Below are 6,140 nucleotides of genomic sequence, written 5' to 3' on the forward strand. Positions count from 1 at the left end.
CCCAGCTCTGCCCACCACTGGGCTGACATTAGCCCCAGGGCCAGGCCTCACTTACCAGTGAGTGGGATCCCCTGGGCCCTGGCTCTGCCCACCAGCAGGTCACCACCAGCTCTGCAACACCTTGGGCCCCTCAGCCAGCTGCCACAGTATCCCACCATCAGGCTGACACCAGCTCTGTGACCAACCCCCCAGGCCCTGCAGCCAGCAGCTTTGTGATCCAGTTCCCTCTACCAGTGGCTGGCAGTCTCTGCGTAAGGCAGGACTAGGCAACCAACCAGACTGGGGGGCAGCCACAGTAGTCATCCCACAACAGAATAACACACAGCCCAAACAGAGGGCACCCCTAGAGCACATAGCTCTGGTGACTATAAGGCAGTGAGCTGCTGGCATGCATAGGATGTCTCCTACAAAAGTCCACTTCACCAAGGTTGGAAAATGCAACCAACCTACCAAATACATAGAAATTAAAATAGCAAATTAGGGAAAATGAGGAGACAGAGAAATATGTTCCAGACAAATGAACAAGATAAAGCTGCAGAAGATCTAAGTGAAGTGGAGATAAGCAACCTACCCTTAATGATCATAATGATGATCAAAGAACTGGGGAGAAGAATAGATGAACAGAGTGAGAAGTTAGAAGTTTTTAACAAAGAGTTAGAAAATATAAAGAGAACCAAATAGAGATGAAGAATACAATAAAACAGAAATGAAAAATACACTCAGAGGAACCAACAGTAGACTAAATGATACAGAGGAAAAATCAGCAAACCAGAAGACAGGGTACTGAAAAGCACTGAAGCTGAACAGAAAAAAAAAAAAGAATGAAAAGAAATGAGGACAGTTTAAGGGACAACATCAAATATACTAACAACCACATTATAGGAGTCCCAGAAGGAAAAGAGAGAGGAAAGGGGGCAGCGAATATATTTAAAGATGTAATAGCTGAAAACTTCCCTAACCTGGGAAAGGAAACAGTCATCCATGTCCAGGAAGTGCAGAGAGTCCCAAACAAGATCAACCCCAAGAGGACCACACCAAGACACACTGTTGCTAAAATGGCAAAAATCAAAGAAAGAGAAAGAAAATATTGAAAGCAGCAAAGGAAAAGCAACAAGTTACATACAAGGGAACTCCCATTAGGCTATCAGCTGACTTTTCAACAGAAACTCTGCAGCCAGAAGGGAGTGGCACCATATACTTAAAGTGATGAAAAGAAAAAATCTACAACTAAGAATACTCTACTTGGCAAGCCTTTCATTCCAATATGATGGAGAGATCAAAAGTTTTACAGACAAGCAAAACCTAAAAGAGTTCAGCACCACCAAACCAGCTTTACAAGAAAAGTCAAGGGGACTTCTCTAATCAAAAAAGAAAAGGCCACAATTGGAAACATGAAAATTACACAAGGAAAAACTCATCGGTAAAGGCAAACATATGTAAAGGTAGTAAATCAACCACGTGTAAAGCTGGTAGGAAGGTTAAAAGACACAGGTAGTAAAATCATCTATATCTGTAATAAGTAATTAAGGGGTACACACACAAAAAAGATGTAAAATATGATGTAAAAAACAGTAGATGTGTGGTGGGGGAGTAAAAATATAGGGTCTATGTTTATATCCGAATTATTTACAACAGCCAAGATATAGAAGCAACCCAAGTGCCCATCAATAGATAAATGGATAAAGAAGATGTAATATATATAGCGATATATATATCACAACATATATACATATATATGGTGGAATATTACTCAGCTATAAAAAAGAATGTGATCTTATCATTTACAGCACCGTGAATAGACTTAGAGGGTATTATGCTTAGTGAAATAAGTGAAACAGAAAGACAAATACTGTATGATTTCACTTACGTGTGGAACAAATGAACAAATATAACAAAACAGAAATAGAGTTATAGATATGGAGAACAAACAGGTGGTTGCCAAATACGAGCCAGGAGGGGGAAGGAAAGATATAGGTGAGAGAGATTAAGAGGTACAGACTTACAGCCGCAAAATAAATGAGTCACAGGTATGACTGTATTTCATACAGCGTGGGGAATGTAGTCAATGGTTATATAATATCTTTGTATGACAACAGACCGTAACTAGACTTACTGTGGTGATCATTTTGAAACATATAGAAATACCAAAACACTCTGCTGTGTAACAGGAACTAGTAAAGTGTTTTCAGTCAATTATCCTTCATAAACAAACTCATAGAAAAAGAGATCACATTTGTGGTTACCAGAGGCAGGGTTACCAGCAAAGGGGAATTGGGTAAAGGCAATCAAAAGGTATAACGTTCCAGTTAAAAGAGAAATATCAGGGATGTTATGTACAACATGATAGATACAATTAACAGTGCTGTATGTTACATATGAAAACTGTTAAGAGAGTAAATTCTAAGAGTTTTCAAACACAATAAAAAGAATTTTTTCTCTTTAATTTTGTATCTATATGAAATGATGGATATTCACTAAAATTATTGTGGCAATAATTTCATGATGTATGTAAGTCAAATCATTATGCTGTATCCCTTAAACTTATATAATGCTGTATGTTAATTATATCTTAATAAAATCGGAAGATTAATTAGTTAATTAATTAAAATCAGGTTGCAAGACAATATGTACTGTATTATATGGCCCCATTTTTGTAAGTAAGTAAATATATTCATTTACAACATTAATCATGGATAGCTCTGGGTAGAGGGGGGTGGGGATTGAGCCATTTAAAAATCTTTATTGATCTATAAATATCTACAGTGAACTTACACTATTTGCATACTTGGACCAATAAATGTACTTATAAATGTAATTTTTAAAGCCTGTTTAAAAATTAATTATCAGAGAAATGCAAATCAAAACTACAATGTGGTATCACCTCACACCAGTCAGAATGGCCATCATTCAAAAGTCCACAAATGACAAATGCTGGAGAGGCTGTGGAGAAAAGGGAACCCTCCTACACTGCTGGTGGGAATGCAGTTTGGTGCAGCCACTGTGGAAAACAGTATGGAGATTCCTCAAAAGACTAGGAGTAGACTTACCGTATGACCCAGCAATCCTGCTCCTGGGCATATATCCGGAAGGCACCCTACTTCAAAATGACACCTGCACCCCAATGTTCATAGCAGCACTATTTACGATAGCCAAGACATGGAAACAGCCTAAATGTCCATCAACAGATGACTGGATAAAGACGATTTGGTATATTTATACAATGGAATACTATTCAGCCATAAAAACCGGCAACATAACACTATTTGCAGCAACATGGATGTTCCTGGAGAATGTCATTCTAAGTGAAGTAAGCCAGAAAGAGAAAGAAAAATATCATATGAGATTGCTCATATGTGGAATCTAAAAAAACAAAACAGAAATACAAAACAGAAACAGACTCATAGATAAAGAATACAAACATGTGGTTGCCAAGGGGGTAGAGAGTGGGAAGGGTCAGACTTGGATTTCAAAATGTAGAATAGATAAACAAGATTATACTGTACAGCACAGAGAAATATATACAAGATCTTGTGGTAGCTCACAATGAAAAAAATGTGACAATGGATATATATATGTTCATGTATAGATGAAAAATTGTGCTCTACACTGGAATTTGACACAACATTGTAAAATGACTATAACTCAATAAAAAAAAAAGCTAAAAAAAAACAAAACACCTGTGCCCAGGTTCTAGAGAAACTCCACACATCCAGGACTGGGAGTGGAAACATTCTCTGTGTTGTTGGATGACTACGTGCCTGGGGTGAGACCTTAATTGAAAGCTCCCAGGGGACCAGCTGTCCCAAGGCCTATCGGATCAGTTCAGTAACACTTATCGGGCTTAATGCTCCATCCCAGCCTTGCCATGATTCGGTTCTTTAGATTTCATTCCATTGCTTGATTTAATATGCTCATTAAACATTTCTGAACACCTGTGCCCTTGGCAGGGGACACCCCACATTACTGATGCAGTTCCCAAGGCCCCTCAAAGCCGAGAACTAGGTAAGGCTAATGGCAAAGTAAATGTTGTTGTCTAATCTTTCTGCCACGCCACTCTGGCACCATGAGATTGCATGACTTCCCTGCTGGCAGCCATGGAACTGCCCTGTCTGATGATTAGACCTCATGTAGAATGCTCAGTCCTGGAGTCAGGATTCTACTTTCCTCACAAGAGCTCCTCTGGGGACTGGAAAAGATGGCTTCTCTGAGTGTCCCTGGGATGGAGGCTGTGGCCATCACAGAATGTCCACTGTACACTTTAATCAATGGATGGAAACCAGGTGGATGTGTGTGGGCACAGAGCCTGTCCCAGTATAAGAGCCTCCCAACACCAGAGCCTTCTAAGACCCCGCTTCCAGTCCCACCCATGTTCCTACTTAATTATGTGAACCTGCACTGATCACTTGACTCTTCTGAACTGTGTCAATGGGGATAATGCAGGAGTAATACTTTTTCAAAAGATCATGTATCTCAAAGCACTTAGAAAAGCATGAAGAGCCACAGAGGGATAAATTAAGAATTTGGGATTAACAGATAAACACTACTATGTATAAAATAGATAAACAACAAGGACCTACTGTAAAGCACAGGGAACTCTAGTCAATATCTTCTAATAACATATAATGGAAACGAATCTGAAAAAGAATATATATACATATATATATTCTGTTATATATATTCAGTACAGTGATTCAGTTATATATATAAAATATATATTATATATATATATAAATTGCTGTATCCCTGAAATTAACACAACATTGTAAATCAACTATACTCAGATTTAAAAATTTTTTTAATTAAAAAAGTCACAAAAATGCAGTCCTTGTACTGATGGGAGTTTGAGGTAAGTGGACAAATGACGTTAACTCCCTGCTTCTCAGGTCACTCACATTGCCTGAGCCGAAAACCACCTTGCAGGAGGACATAGAAAGTCAACCCCTACGGAGAAGAGTGGGAGGCAGCCAGTTGGGTCTTTGCGGCATTTTCTAGGAGGTTTCTAGCCCTGTTTAGCAACCTGAAACAACTCACATTCATTATCCCAGCATTTGTGTGAGTCAGGAATCCAAGTGTCGTTTGGCTGGGTCCTCTGTTTTAGGGGAAGGCTGAAGTCAAAGTGTCGGCTGGGGATGTGGTCTCATGAAGCTTGACTGGAGAAGGTCATCTTCCAAGCTCACAGGGTTGTTGGCAGAATTCAACTCCTAGCAGGTTGTCAGACTGGGGGCCTCAGTTCCTTGCTGGCTGTTGACTAGAGGCCATCCTCTTTTCCTGGCATGTAGGCCTCCTCATGGGGCCTCTGGCTTCTTCAGAGCCAGCAAGAGGAAAAGTCTATACAAAGCATCTGCTGGCAAGACAGAAGTGACAGTCTCATACAATGTAATTATGAAAGTGACACCCACCTGCTTTGCCATATCCTGCTAGTTAGAAGCGAGTCACAGGTCCTGTACACATTCAAGGGGAGAGGATAGTAGGGGGCCATTGGGGGCCAAGCATAATTGGGGGCCATTGATGAGTCTACCATTTATTGGGAATTGGTGCCACCAAGCATGTAAGCCTCCCTCTAAAGAAGTCTTCCCGAGACTTCAGTGTCTGCATCAATCCAAGGGCTTCCCATTGGTGCAATTCAAAAGCCTCTCCAGGTGGGAAGGAAGGGAGCCTCCCCCTCTGCCCTCTCTTGACGCAACCACAAACTCATCCAAGGCATGGCCTACTTCCATCTTCCTCATGGGTGTGCCCCCAGCAACTAGAATGTGCCTACCGAGCACATAGCAGGTGCAAACTGAAAACGTGTTAAATGAATGTGTGCACGGATCCTGCTGGTTACTGCCTGAGGAGTCTTCCTTCTGCTTCCCAAATGTATTTTCCTTCTGTCCAGAATTCTCATGTGGGTCCCACAGATGAGCTGTCCACTCCCGCTCCCCCACCGCAAATTGATGCCTAATCTTGGACTCTAAGCCCTGCATGCCAGGTCCGAGATGCTCAGGGGAGCCTGGACACCCCTCCTAGATGGACTCTGGCCACCCCATCCTTACCCCCAGGATAACATGAAAGAGCCCACCTGGAGGATCCAGCACCCAGAGGGTCTGAGAAATGTTCGCAGTCCCAGCCAGCTCCTCAGAGATTCCCGCAGCCTGCCAACC

General features: G+C 41.3%; 1 long non-coding RNA gene across 1 annotated transcript; it reads right to left on the reverse strand.

Moving 5' to 3' along the window:
• Positions 1–4,772: 4,772 nt before the first annotated feature.
• LOC140698792 (uncharacterized) lies at positions 4,773–6,140 on the reverse strand. The gene is made up of 2 exons (XR_012076749.1): positions 6,059–6,140; positions 4,773–5,341 (listed from the first exon to the last, which is right to left on the reverse strand). It is a non-coding gene; the product is annotated as an uncharacterized lncRNA (long non-coding RNA).

This window comes from Vicugna pacos, chromosome 10 (assembly GCF_048564905.1).
Source record: "Vicugna pacos chromosome 10, VicPac4, whole genome shotgun sequence".
NCBI lineage: Eukaryota > Metazoa > Chordata > Mammalia > Artiodactyla > Camelidae > Vicugna > Vicugna pacos.